Genomic DNA, 15,861 nt, shown 5'->3' with positions numbered 1-15,861 from the left:
TGATGGCAAAGGAAGTTCGAGGCCCCATGGATACACACCTTCAACGGAGGGTGAGTTACAATCTGAGAGAGCTGGCTACTGAGATATCTTTTTCATCTGGGGATTCCGGGAGTCCGCTCCAGAACCAAACATCCATTTCAACCCTGGTAGGAGGGGGGCCCAATGAATTTATTGTGGACTCCCCCCAATTGGCAATAAAATCAGCTAATGTACCAGGGGTAGATGTTAAAGTTCAGGACATGGCTTTGGGAGCAGTTGGAGGAGAGAGTACTACAGAAGAGGGCATTGAAGGACCCCTCCCAAATTTGGGATCAAGCATACCTGAACCCGAAAACATTAGCTTAATTGATATATGGCGGGCAGTAACCAACATGGATAGGAGATTGGTCCAATCGATGAATCAAGCCACTGTCTTTACCACAGATACTAAGAAAGCCCTAGAGGATCATGAAAAGAGACTGAAAGATTTAGAGGTAATGCCGCACAAGTGGCCACTATTCAGGCTTCAGGATCTGCATTTATGAAGCACACTTTAATGATATATAGGCAACTGGAAAATATGGATAATGTGTTAAGAAAAAAAAATCTTCGTATATTGAATTTTCCTATAACTAGACTTTTGTCAGCTAACAAATTATTTAAAAAGTACTCAAAAGAAATTTTGGGTATTTCTGAGGAAATAATTATTTCCAATTTGTACTATGTATCAAATGTGAAAAAAAATCTTACAAAGAATGATGGTGATATGGATATACTCCAAACAGAAAGCCCCAATTTGACATCTTTTTTGGAGGCCTCGGTGGATAATATCCAGATAAGATCGACCTTGGCTGTGGTATTTGCATTGGACAGCCAGAAAAATCTGGTTCTCCAGAAATACTTTTTGAATAAAAACTTCAATTTCTGTGGACAAACAATGCAAATCTTTCCTGATGTGTCGAGGGCAACCCAACACAGAAGGAAACAATTTCTGGTATTGAAACAGAGGGTATTGGCTCTTGGAGCCACTTTTTTTTTAAAATATCCCTGTAAATGTATGATTTCATATCAAAAAAATAAGTTTGTTTTCATTGATCCAGGGCATTTGGAAGTCTTTCTTCAAGACAAAAGTGGCTAAATGGGATACAGCCCTTGTTGGTGAATAAGTTTCGTAAAAATGATAAATCTCTCTCTTGTTTATGAAAGGGTCATAATTACCTTTATTATTATTTTAGTAAAATAATAAGGCGCCCACAAGATAAAGGGGTCTGTATATATTTGTTACAGAATAATGTTTTCCTGTATTGCAAGGCAAATTATGATTTATGTTGTAACATTATTTTCCTTTTCTTATTTCATATAAATGTAAGTAAGAAATTCAATAAACTATAAATAAAAAAAACCCTGAAATTTCTACTATGTTCTCTCACCCTTGCTTGATAGACTCTATTACAGGGTACCATCAAGCTAGGGGGGATAACACAGTACAAAATTTCACTTTTGTGAGACTTTCCTTACTCCGAATTACATCAAATCTTCACCAAGGTGTACTGTACTGTTTGTATGTCTCACTCTACATGAGAAACTGGCCCCTAAACCCTAAACCACCACCAACACCTCACCTCTGTTGGATTTGTGGACGCTTGAACTGGCAGGGACAGATGAAGACTCACGGAGGGAAGGCCCACAGTGGATGTCGAAGCCGGGAGGTGGCACTGAACAGGAGACCAGAGGGATCTTCACCACTGGAAGCCCGAGGTCCCCCCTGGAGGATCCCGTGAGGACCCGAGCTGCTTGGACGTATGTGTGCAGAAGGTTTTCATGGGTAATGACTCAGATGGACTGAATCAAATCACGGTGAACCTAGAAGATGTGGTAGACCTGATTCCAAACTAAAGAGTAGTAAATCACCTGGACCGGATGGTATACACCCCAAGGTTCTGAAGGAACTAAAAAATGAAATATCAGACCTATTAGTAAAAATTTGTAACCTATCATTAAAATCCTCCATTGTACCTGAAGACTGGGGGATAGCAAATGTAACTCCAATACTTAAAAAGGGCTCCAGTGGTGATCCGGGAAACTACAGACCGGTTAGCCTGACTTCGGTGTTCGGAAAAATAGTGGAAAGTGTTCTGAACAACAAAATCACAGAACATATAGAAAGACACGGTTTAATGGAACAAAGTCAGCATGGCTTTACCCAACGCAAGTCTTGCCTCACAAATCTGCTTCACTTTTTTGAAGGAGTTAATAAACATGTGGATAAAGGTGAACCGGTAGATATAGTATACTTGGATTTTCAGAAGGCGTTTGACAAAGTTCCTCATGAGAGGCTACTAAGAAAAGTAAAAAGTCATGGGAAAGGTGGCAATGTCCTTTCATGGATTGTAAACTGGCTAAAAGACAGGAAACAGAGAGTAGGATTAAATGGACAATTTTCTCAGTGGAAGGGGGTGGGCAATGGAGTGCCTCAGGGATCTGTATTGGGACCCTTACTTTTCAATATATTTATAAATGATCTGGAAAGAAATACGACGAGTGAAATCATCAAATTTGCAGATGATACAAAATTGTTCAGAGTAGTTAAATCACAAGCAGATTGTGATAAATTGCAGGACGACCTTGTGAGACTGGAAAATTGGGCATCAAAATGGCAGATGAAATTTAAGGTGATGCATACAGGGAAAAATAACCCATGCTATAGTTACACAATGTTAGGTTCCATATTAGGTGCTACAACCCAAGAAAGAGATCTAGGCGTCGTAGTGGATAACACATTGAAATTGTCGGTTCAGTGTGCTGCGGCAGTCAAAAAAGCAAATAGAATGTTGGGAATTATTAGAAAGGGAATGGTGAAAAAAATAGAAAATGTCATAATGCCTCTGTATCGCTCCATGGTGAGACTGCACCTTGAATACTGTGTACAATTCTGGTCACCACATCTCAAAAAAGATATAATTGTGATGGAGAAGGTACAGAGAAGGGCTACCAAAATGATAAGGGGAATGGAACAGCTCCCCTATGAAGAAAGACTAAAGAGGATGGGAATTTTCAGCTTAGAGAAGAGACGGCTGAGGGGGGATATGATAGAGGTGTTTAAAATCATGAGAGGTCTAGAACGGGTAGATGTGAATCGGCTATTTACTCTTTCAGATAATAGAAAGACTAGGGGGCACTCCATGAAGTTAGCATGTGGCACATTTAAAACTAATAGGAGAAAGTTCTTTTTTACTCTGCGCACAATTAAACTCTGGAATTTATTGCCAGAGGATGTGGTTAGTGCAGTAAGTATAGCTGTGATTAAAAAAGGATTGGATAAGTTCTTGGAAGAGATGAGCATTACCTGCTATTAAGCTGACTTAGAAAATAGCCACTGCTATTACTAGCAATAGTAACATGGAATAGACTTAGTTTTGGGATGCTTGCCAGGTTCTTATGGCATGGATTGGCCACTGTTGAAAACAGGATGCTGGGCTTGATGGACCCTTGGTCTGACCCAGTATGGTATATTCTTATGTTCTTATGGTCTTCTGTAGGTCAGTGACGAAAGAGGATTTCCAGAGGATTCAGAAGAGTAGAACTGAAGCCAGGAGGCCAACTGGAACTTCACCACTGGAAGCCCGCTGTCCCCCTGAGAGGAGCTCGTGTGGACCCGAACCGCTTGGACTTAGGAGAGGCCTCCTGGAAGAAAGCCGGAGTCAGAAACCAGTAGTCGGAAGTCGGAGTCGGAAGCCAATAGTCAAAAGCCGGAGTCAGAAGCCAGCAGTCGGAATCCAGTAGTCAGAAGCCAGTAATCCGAAGGCAGTAGTCAGAAGTTAGTAGTAAGAAGCCGGGGTTGGAAGCCAGTAGTCAGAAGCCATGGTCGGAAGCCAGAGGATGAAACAGCAACTAGTAGCTATCACCAGAGAGTGAACCTTGTTGCAAGGTATCATCTAGGCCAAGCTGCAGGGTTTAAATAAACCTGCAGCATCTGACATCATCCGAGGGCTCTCCTCCTTCTTCCTGTGCTGGCTCCTTTAAACCTCAAGCCCCTGTGTGCATGACTAGGGGGCGTGGCCAAGCATGAAGGATCAGCGGTGTCTCCTTCATGGAGGGAGAGCCGCTGCAGAGGCCAGGATCGGGCCTAGATGAGTGGGGAGGTGCTTCAGTGGCCCGGGCCAGCCCGAGGTGAGTAGCGGTACCGGAGCATGGCCCGGGACCTTAACACGACCCGGGGGCTTGGGCTTTGCAGGATGATCCAAATGGAACTGGTGGAGAAGACCCTTGTCCAGGATGTTAGAGGATGGTTCCCACATATTCTCCTCAGGGCCGTAACCCTCCCAGGAAAGGAGGTACTCCCATCCACGATGGTGGAACCGTACATCCAAAACCTCTTTCACTTGGTAGACAGTGTCTTCCTGAGCCACAGGAGTGGCAGGTTCAGGGATCTTTTTATGGAAGACAAACAAAACCAATGGCGTGAGCAATGAAACGTGAAAAACTTTATGAACCCTGAGCGTAGAGGGAAGGTGGAGTCAGTAGGAGACAGCACCCACTCGTTCTGTGACTGGAAACGGGCCAATGTACTTCAGAGACAGGTGCATAGAAGGAACCCGCAGGCAAAGGTGTTTAGTACATAACCATACCTTGTCCCCAGGAAGGAACCTTGGCGCTGGACATCACAGACAGTCCGCATACCTCTTTGCCGTGACTGCCGTGCATTGAAGTTTCTCCTGGGTAGAGCCCCAGAGGCTGCGTAGCTGTTGAGCTGTGAGTTGTTCAGCTGGTGACGGAACAGCCAATGGCAAAGGCAAGGGAGGTCAGAGACATAGCCAATAGACTACCTGGAAGGGAGGCCTATCGGTGGCCCAATGCCTATGGTGGTTGTAGGAGAATTCTGCCCACGGGAATAAGGCCACCCAGACATCTTGTACGTCTCCCACGAAGGCTCAGAGGAAGGCTTTCAAGGTCCGGTTTGTGCGCTCCGCTTCGCCATTGCCTTCAGGATGAAAGGCGGTCGTGAATTCTAACTGGACCCCAAACCTTTTGCAGAGTGATCTCCAATATTTCACCGTGAACTGTGTGCCCCGGTCGGAGGCAATATGGAGAGGAATTCCGTGAAGGATAAAGATGTGCTGGGCGAAAATGCTAGCGAGCTCAGGAGCCGTTGGTAGCTTAGTGAGAGGGACGAAGTGGGCCATCTTTGAAAACCTGTCAATCATGACCCATATTACTGTTTTCCCTTCTGAAGCTGGCAAGTCCACGATGAAATCGGTGGACAAATGGGTCCAAGGCTTGGTGGGAATAGGTAATGGTTGAAGGAACCCCCACGGGCGACCATTCGGTGTCTTTTGTCGAGCGGAGGTCGGGCAGGAGCTGACGTAGAGACGAATATCTCTCCTTTCCTGAGGCCACCAGTAATATTCGGTCAGCAGATCCAAAGTCCAAGCAACCCCCGAATGCCCTGCAGTCAAGGATTCATGAGCCCAATACAACTCCTTCTTGTGCAGGTACACGGGTACGACCGTTTTACCCATAGGAACCACCTCTGAAGTTGCAAGAAGGACCTTGACTGGATCGAGGATATAACACGGTGCATCTGGGTTATCCTCTGTTTCAGCCGTGTGTGAGAGGGCATCCGCCCTAATGTCCTTGGAGGCTGGCCTGTACTGGAGGAGGAAATTGAACCGGCTAAAGAAGAACGACCATCGGACTTGCCGAGAATTGAGGCATTGGGCTCGGCACAAGGATTCCGGATTCTTGTGATCCATATAGATGATCACGGGGTATTGGGCCCCCTCCAGCCATTGTTGCCACTCCTCCAGTGTGAGTTTAATGGCCAGGAGCTCCTTATCACCGATACTATAATTTCTCTCCGCTGGAGAGAATTTTCGGGAATAATAGGAACATGGTAGGTTTTTGCCTTTCGTGGATAACTGGCTCAGAACTGACCCTACTGCCACATCAGAGGTGTCTACTTCCACAATGAACTGATGCTGTGGATTTGGATGGTAGAGACATATGTTGAGGAGAAAGGCTTCCTTCAGTTTCTGGAAAGCATCTATTGCTATCTGGGACTAATTCTTCGCATCGGTACCCTTCCTGGTAAGGGCCGTAAATGGTGCTACCATCCGGGAGTAATGGGGTATGAACTGGCGATAGAAATTGGTAAAGCCCAGGAAGCATTGTAGGGCTTTGATCCCCACCGGCTGTGGCCAATCCCAAATGGGTGCCACTTTATCAGGGTCCATATGGAAGCCCGTGGATGAAACTATATATCTGAGGAATGGCAAGGACTCCTGCTCAAACTGGCACTTCTCTAGCTTGGCAAAGAGAATATTGTCCCGAAGTTTCTGTAGTACTTGCCACACTTGTACTTGGTGAGTGGGCAAATCCTTAGAGTATATCAACACTTCGTCGAGGTACACTATAACCGAGGTATGCAACATATCCCTCAAGACCTCATTCATGAGGTTTTGAAAGACCGCAGGGGCTTTGCACAAGCCAAAGGGCATGACTAAATATTTGTAGTGCCCATCTCTAGTATTGAAGGCGGTCTTCCATTTATCACCGGGTCGTATCCGTACCAAATTCTAGGCACCTCGGAGGTCTAATTTGGTAAAGACCTTCGCTCCTTGCAGCCAGTCTAGTAACTCTGGGATCAGAGGCAAAGGGTACCTGTCCCATCGCGTGATGGCGTTGATGCCGCGGTAATCGATGCAGGGTCAGTGTGACCCATCCTTCTTGGTCAAAAGAAGAACCCAACCCCAGCAGGGGAGTTAGAAAGCCGAATGAAACCTCTGTCCAAATTTTCTTGAGCATATGAAGACATGGCCCGAGTTTCCAGAAGCAACACCCCCTGGGAGGCGTAGTGCCAGGGACCAGGTTAATGGCACAGTCAAAGGGTCGGTGTTCTGGGAGAAGTTCAGCCATCTCCTTAGAGAAGACATCTTCAAAGTCTTGGTACTGTAGCAGGAGTGCCATGGGCATGGTCAAGAGAGGCACACTTGGACGAGGAATATTCGTCAGGCAGGAGTCAAAACAAGACGGTCCCCAAGCTAGGATCTGAAAGGTATCCCATTGTATGACTGGGGAATGTTTCCATAGCCAGGGTAAGCCCAAGATGATGAGGTGCATGGATTTCTCCAGTATAAGGAAGGAGAACTCTTCCACATGCAGGAGACCGGTACGAAGAACCAAGGGCTTGGTGCAGGTAGTAATGCTCCCCGGCAGAAGAGTACCATGAATAAAAGATATCCGGATTGGAGGAATTCAGGGTTGGACCCCAATCTGCAGCTGCTGCACGAGGTCTGAGAGAATGAAACTCCTTCTGGCTCCGGAGTCGACCAAAGCCAGCGTATCAAAGGTACCCCCCCCCCCCCCGGGTAGACGAGGATAACCGGTACAGTACATGAGGAGGCAGAACATGTATTACCTAGGGTCAGCTCCCCATTGATCCCTAGGTTCTAGCGTTTCCCGGCCGCTCTCCACATCGGGTTAGGAAGTGCTCTTTGCCAATTGCAATATAGGCACAGACCTTGAGTGTGGCATCGGCTCTATGTATTGCTTTCCGGGAGAGACAGAGGAGGAGGGTACCAGTCAGGGAAAAGTATGCCCGGAGTTATTGGGCTTACGACCGGGCCTCCCTTCCCAAAATTGGCATTGGATACGGCGGTCCACCCTTCCAGCCAGATCAATCAGACTGTTCAGGTCATCCGGGAGGTCTCTCGCTGCTAGCTCTTCTTGAAGTTTTGAAGAGATGCCTTCCAAGAATATGCCATAGAGGCTGTCATCCCCCCAATTAGCTCAGCTGCAAGGGTGTGGAATTCCATTGCATACTCAGCAAGGGACCGGTTGCCTTGGCGTAGCTGAAGTAACTCAGATGGTGGCAGTAGGCCTGCGAGAGGGCTCATCGAAGATATGTTGGAAGGCAGAGACAAACTGTTCCAGATTCCCTAAAAGGGGATCTTTACGCTCCCATAGTGGAGAAGCCCAGGCCAGGGGCTTCCCGTCCAACAAATAAATAATGTAACTGGTCTTAACAGATCTGACAAAAACTGGGAAGGCAGTAAATTAAATTGGATGAAACACTGATTGAGGAATCCACGGCAGTACTTTGCTTCTCCTGAGTACCATGAGGGTGCTGGCAGCTATATAGGCATTACCGGTCTGAGATCAGTCAGGGAAAACTGGTACCAGAGGTACGATTGCAGGGACTCCATCTAAGCAATTGGCCAGTCTTTGTATGGTCTCCATCAGGGAATCAATGCAGATTTGCTGCTGTTGCAATCGCTGGGCAATTCTGGGAATGGCCTTTAAGCCCGTAACGTCCGCCGGGTTTATGGCCTTGCAAACTGTTGGATTCGTGGACCCTTGTGCCGCAGAGACAGATGAAGACTCACCGTGGGAAGGCCCACAGTGGATGTTGAAGCCGGGAGGTGGCACTGAACAGGAGACCAGAGGGATCTTCACCACTGGAAGCCTGAGGTCCCCCCAGGAGGAGCCCATGAGGACCCGAGCTGCTTGGACTTAAGTGCGGTCTCCTGTGGACCGGTGACAAAAGAGGAGTTCCAAAGGATCCAGAAGAGTAGAACTGAAGCCAGGAGGCCAACTGGAACTTCACCACTGGAAGCCCACGGTCCCCCTGAGAGGAGCTCGTGAGGACCCGAACTGCTTGGACTTAGGAGAGGCCTCCTGGAAGAAAGCCAGAGTCAGAAGCCAGTAGATGGAAGCCAGAGTTGGAAGCCAGTAATCCGAAGCCAGTAATCCGAAGTCAGTAGTCAGAAGCCAGGGTCGGAAGCCAATAATCAGAAGCCGGGGTCGGAAGCCAGAAGACCAGAATACAAAGCAGCAACTAGTAGCTCTCACCAGAGAGTGAACCTTGTTGCAAGGCAATGTCTAGGCCAAGCTGCAGGGTTTAAATACCCCTGCAGGTCTGATGTCATCCGAGGGCTCTCCTCCTTCTTCCCGCGCTGGCCCCTTTATACCACCAGCCCCGCGTGCGTGTGCAACTAGGGGATGGGGCCAAGCGCGTCAGATCGGCGGCATCTCCCTCACGGAGGGAGAGCCGCGGCAGAGGCCAGGATTGGGCCTAGATGAGCGGGGAGGCGCTTCAGCAACCCGGGCCAGTCCGAGGTGAGTGGAGGTACCAGGGCACCGCCCGGGACCGTAACAACCTCAATCTATTAGATGGCCCTCTTATATACTCTGAGGGCCTTTATTGATAGTCTCTCTGTCTCTCTCTCTCTCTCTCAATCTGGCATATCACACAGCCTAACACCAGGACAAAACGTGTAATTATCTTATTTAAATGATACTAAACATGTTTATTGTGTGCTATTTTCCAGGTGGGAGGTATTGATGAACTGGAAGGGAGCTCAGGTTGAACAAGCAAGAGGGTCTTCATGACCTAGAGAAGACCTGGGCAAACTGATGAAGTAATTGGTAAAACAAATAATTTCACTTAAGCACGCATGTTTTAAAATATACCAATTTGCACATGTAAATACTGATTTATGCAAGTAAGTTCAACTTTATTTTCTCAAATAAAATATATGCACTATATATTTTTAAAATAGGAAATGTAAGTATGCATGTTTTTCAGTGCATTGAAATACTCATTTTCAGTGGAACATGTATTCACTCATAAGCATACATATGTTGAGGGACAAACATATTTTATAATACACATATATGATATATGCAGATTATAAAATAATTCAGTATAACTAAATGCTGTCATGTATGAATATATATACATGCAGGTGTTTGAAATTTATCCTCCATAACTTCCAACATATATAAAAACAACCAATAAAATGCACCAAAAAAAAAAGCCATATAAGTGAGCCAAACAAATGAAATTATTTTAATGCTAAAACAAGTAAAACATTTCTTGAATGTGCACCTCTCTATTTGATTCTCATTCACATTTAATAAGTAACCTTAGCTTAAAGCTTTCTGAAAAAGGTATGGAGCCAGTATCCTCCAGAAATACTAAACATTGTTCCTGTTTTGTGTCAGCTCTTAGTATATCTTTCATACAATGTGCAAAAGTTCATAAGAACATAAGAAGTTGCCATGCTGGGTCAGACCAAGGGTCAATCAAGCCCAGCATCCTGTTTCCAACAAACCAGGCCACAAGAACCTGGTTGGTTATCATTTTAAATGGAAAAAAAAAATAATGTCTGGATATTTGGCATCCCAGTCCCCAACTTCAATACCCAGGGATGGCAACTTTTAAACTGGCATGCGGATACACATATGTGTTATCATGCCAGCCCGCATAGAGATGCACTGCCTTTTTATAACATATGCGTGCATATGCGCATGTAATAAAATAGGCTGCTCACGTGCACATGTGAGCCTAATTTTAAGTGGATGCGTGCATGTGCGCCCAAATCCCAATTCTACAGCATAAGTCTTGGAATTTTTAAAGAGACACTCGCTGACCACCATTCCCAGTTTACCAATTCATCCACCAGTTCGCCCAGTTAACTGATAGGTCCTGCAACCCCAACTCAGTTTGATCACCTACACTGGCCTCAGTTACCACTCAATTCCTTTAAAACCCTCAGAAATAGCTTGATCCTTTTATTTTATAAGATGCATGTTATCTATAACAAAAGTAGACTTACACAGAAGGAGACCTCGGCACTCACCAGGGCAAGCAAATATTTATGTGCTTACCTCTTGGATATGCCCTGAGATACCGATGCCCCAACCCGACCATGCCCACATTAGGTGTGCATTCGTTTTCCACGTATTTGTAATCCACAACTTATTTTGTCCTATCTTTTAAATACATGGGGAGGCGAAACGCATTGTGACTCCCCACGTATTTAACAGATTTCTGTTTTATTTTGGCCTCCTAAATAAAAATTTAAACCCCCACCCCTCCTGACCTCCCCAAGACTTACCAAACTCCCTGGTGGTCCAGTGGGGAATCCAGAAGCCATCCCTGCATTCTCACACCCTTGTTTGCCGGTTTCATCACGGCGCCGATAGCCTGTGTCACAGGGGCTACTGGTGCCATTGGTCAGCCCCTGTCACATGGTCACCGGCGCCATCTTGGGCTCCTACCATGTGACAGGGGCCAACCAATGGCACGGTAGCCCCCTGTGACATAGTATGGGCAAAGGCTATCGGTGCCATTTTGAGTCCTGGCATCGGATGGCCGGCGTGTAGGAGGTCGCTCTGGGACCCCTGTTGGACCCACAGGGACTTTTGGCCAGCTTGGGGGGCCTCCTGACCCCACCAGACTTGCCAAAAGTCCAGCGGGGTCCAGGAGCAACCCTCCTACACGCCGGCCATCCGATGCCAGGACTCAAAATGGCACCGATTGCATTTGCCCTCACTATGTCACACTATGTGTCCAACAGGGGTCCCGGAGCGACCTCCTACACGCCAGCCATCCGGTCAGGAAGTTTGCTGAGCTGTTTTGCTTATTTAGAATTAGTTTTGTCATTTCTGATTAAAATTAATTTAAAATAATGCAATTCATGGCCTTACCATATGAGTTTATTGCTTGTTAAAAGGTGGTATTTTTTTTTATTTATTACAAACATTTATTAATTATCTTACTGTTAAAACACCCAAAGTGATGTACAACAAAAATAAAATATAATATAAAACAATTGTTTAAAACAAATAAAACACATACTTCAGCTGTCAAAGACAGCTAATATTATCACCAGGAAGCTTTTTACAAGCTCTTATCTTATAACCATGACACAACACTAATGTTCCCTCACTCAACCAAAATGGTGAGCATCATTCATGTTTTCAGCTTTTTACATAATTATTAATCTTAGTACAGCCATGACCCTGATATCCAGTTTCCTTCTTAAGTACAGAAATTTACATAAGGTTACGATAACTAACCAATGGCAGGACAGTTTCAGTGCCAAATTTCTGTACCAAATGCAAGATTCTGTCCTGTTTTGTTTTGTTTTACAATGAATGTTAATTGCCAAACATTCGACCACTGCCCCGAAATTTCTTAGCTCACATCTCATTCTGTCTATTCCCTCAGGGATGTGCACTAGGATTCTGATCTTATTGTCATCTGCAAAGAGGGCACGTCTTTCTTTCTAACACCTCTGCAATATCATTCACAAAAGTGTTAAACAGAGCCGACCCTGGGACTGATCCCTGAAGCACTCTGCTGCATGCCCTGCTTTCATCAAACTAAATTCCATTTACCACTGCCATCTACCAGTTCCTACTCCAGTCCACACCGTGGGACACACTCCCCTGCTGCTCAGGTTATTTTTGAGTCTCCTGTGCAGGTCTGGATTAAGAGCTTTGCTGAAATTCAAGCAAACCACATCCAGATCACATCCTTGATCTAATTTTCTCATCACTCAATCAAGGAAATCAGCTTCATTGACACAATCTCTATCTCTCTCTGGTAAAACCATACTGCCTGGATCCTGCAGTCGACTGGACTCTCCAATACTTTACTATTAATACCTTGTTAGAGTTTCCATTAATTTTTCCAGTTCTAGGGTTTGACGAGGCCAAAAGAATCACAACTTTAAGCCATGATCCAGTGGTGAGATTATAATTCTATTTTGACATAAAAAATCTGAATTAACTCATTGCAAACTTTCAGTATCAATCCTGACACAAATGAAATATTTCATTTAGGAGAGGACTCTTTTTCAAAAAGATGAATTTTAAAAGCCCAGCATGCACATTAATTAGCACAGAAACCAAATTTTAATAAAGCACCCAGTTACATGCGGAAATGCTGCAGTGCACACATCTCACAATTTTTCAAAGAAGGGTGCAGTCTGGGAGAGACATGGGTATGACGGGGTCTAGGCCCAGAAATGCACACATACTAACGTAGCCCAGCATGTGCCAGGGTCTCCTGCCATGCAACTTCACTTGTGCTATACATAGCTTGTAAGTTGTAAAAAAAATTCAGCCAACATCTAAAGGATTTAGCTGTAAACTGGGTGAATTGGTAATGGCGTGTACAATTGCTCCTTTTAAAATTTCAAACTTTGATGCGTGAGCAGTTAAAATTTGGCAACATATGGGGGTCATTTTCAAAGGAGTTACGCATGTAAATGTGACATACTATCGTAGCAATTTTCAAAAGCTATTTACTCGAGGTAAAGTGCACTTACTTGAGTAAATCCTATGGACAATTCCATGGCATATATTGTAGCAATTTTGAAAAGCCCACTTACTTGAATAAAGTGTATTTACTCGAGCAAAAACCAGTTTTGCTCGAGTAAATGCTTTTAAAATCTACCCCTATGTGTATATGGCCAGGCTATTTTATAGCATGTGTGCATATTCATATGCAAAATAAAAATATCCGCATCCCTGGGTGCAGGGCTGAATCATGCATGCAAATGTGTGCCCATGCACTGGTTTGAAAATTACCATATAAGTTTTGATAATAAGATTTTGAAATCATGATTCTAGATTTTGATCACAATAAACCATTCAAAATCAGCAAAAACAACCAAAGTCACACCCCTTGAAATGCTGGAAATAATTTGGGGTTTACTCTAGACTTTGGATTTAATTTCCCTAAGATGCATGTCCAATATAAATTCTGTTTGAAATTTTGCTTCTTGTAGGTCCATGCAGTATGACATAATTATCAAATATATTAGAAAATTCAATGTTACTTTTGGAAAATGATATATTTATTTATTTATTTATTTCAGATTTTTATATACCGACATTCTCAATACAAGTATTGAATCAGGTCGGTTTACATAGAACAAAACTGTCGCATAAAGGCATTACATTAAACAGCGTTTCTTAACATAAGAGTAACGTATCGCATAACATAAATATACATAATACAAATAAATATTACATAGATAATAATAATAACAATAAACTCATCAACAGGGCGTGGATACATGTAAGGAATGTGTTCAAGCGTGCATAAATATAAATATATATATATAATATAAATATATATAAATATAAATGAAATATATAATATTAGAGTTTAACAATACCTAGAATATACTGACTACGAATGATATTAAGTTGGTCTATAGCAAGTTATTTTATCAGTACTATTGCCTTCTAAGAATGCATTCCCTGTCAGTGAGCTATGCACATGAATTACATCTACTTATACAAATTAAAAGCAATTCACAAATAATAAATAAATATATCACTTTGAATTGACTTACAGTGTGCGTTCATGTGATGAACAGTAGCTGCTTCTCAAATGCTAATAATGAATCAGCCAAGTTATAAAGATGGTCAAAGCATTTGGGACCTGATCATTGGAAAACAGGGAATTCACAGAGCGAGAGTAACTCAGTCAGACAAACTTCTGAGATATGAATAACTTTTTTTTTCATGGTTACTTTTAAAGAATGTGAACATAAATTGGCTGTTTGATAAGGTAAAAGCTGAATCAATTACAGCATTTATTAAAAGTGTGCAGTATAGAGTTATTTGAATTTTGCTGTAGTCAACATTTCCTCTTTTGTTTCAAAACATTTTCAAAACTTAAAAAGATGAAAGTGGCATTGGCTAGATGACACACTGTGGCGCTGGAATTAGGGCTGAGATCAGAAACCAGCATCATGTACCTGTAGTTGGGATTATTTGTTTCCCTATGTGCATCACTTTGTACTTTTCCACATTAAAATTATATCTGTCTCCTACTCTCACAAGGCTCTTCTGCAGTTCATCACCACCAATTGATATTTAAACAAATTGAATAAATTTGAGTCTTTGCAAATTTGATCACCTCATTCGTTGTTCCTTTTTCCATATCATTTATGAATATGTTAAAGAGCACAGGCCAGTCCCTGTGATATTCCACTATTGATCTTTGTCTATTTGGAAATTGACCATTCAATCCCATGCTCTGTTTCGGCCAGTGATTTTATTTTTAAGAATGGCTTTCTTACCATTTTGCCCAGCACTGACATTAGGTTCACCTGACTATAAAATGCACACATGAGACCAATTTTATTGATTCATGACCTCTCTCCCACTACAAAATGACTTTAAACTAAAATTTGTGTCTCATTGTTTATGTTTTCCATTCAATTCTATGTCCATTGAAATGTGCAGCTGTGAGACTGGTAACTATAGCCACCAACCATTTCCTGGGTGAAGGAGCTGCCCAAGCTAGACCTGATGTGAGAGAAGAGGAAAGCACACAGGATGGAGGACCAATGCAAGTGAAACATTTTTTTTTTTTTTTAAGTTGGCTATACTTGAACATCTGAATCAAGAGGCTAACATCCTGCCATTGGAAGGTCTCAGCATTGTCTGTCTTTTCAAGAAGCTCTCTTAGAGTCAAAGATAAGTTTCTTGAAAAGGAGAGAAAGGAATTTGGGCATTGGAAAATAACTTTTTGTTATCTTCACTGCAGTATTCACAGTGCACTGCTTTCACTATGAGTGAGAGATGGAGGTGCTGCTTCATTTTGTTTGTCCACTATAGGAGGGAAAAGGGCAGTGCTAGTGAAGATCAAACAACAGTGATAGTGATTGGAAAATGTACCCTGCTTGACTGGCTGAGAAGAACAGTAGTAATGCCTTGCCAGTATATTTTATGTCACAGTATTTTTTGATTGTGTAAAAGTTGCTAATCTACAGTGCACGCACATTCACTGTTTGTGAATATTTGTGTGTTTGAGATGGAAAAAGACATTTTTCAGCAGGGGCTCAAATTACTGTAAGTTCAAGGGAGATTTCGAACCTAGAAGAAGTTGGAGAGAGTGATTGTTCCAGTTAATAAACCAAAATTCATCCAACAACTGAATTTCCCTATAATCACATATACATTTCAGATTTAACTCAGGATTCTCATTATGGCCCTAGCCACTAGCCAGACTGAGACTGAGTTTATACCGTTAGTAAACTACTAACTTAAAGGTGAATTTTTAAACTGGTG

This window comes from Rhinatrema bivittatum, chromosome 16 (genome assembly GCF_901001135.1).
Source record: "Rhinatrema bivittatum chromosome 16, aRhiBiv1.1, whole genome shotgun sequence".
In the NCBI taxonomy this organism is placed as follows: Eukaryota; Metazoa; Chordata; class Amphibia; order Gymnophiona; family Rhinatrematidae; genus Rhinatrema; species Rhinatrema bivittatum.
Note: the sequence above shows the minus strand (reverse complement) of the source record.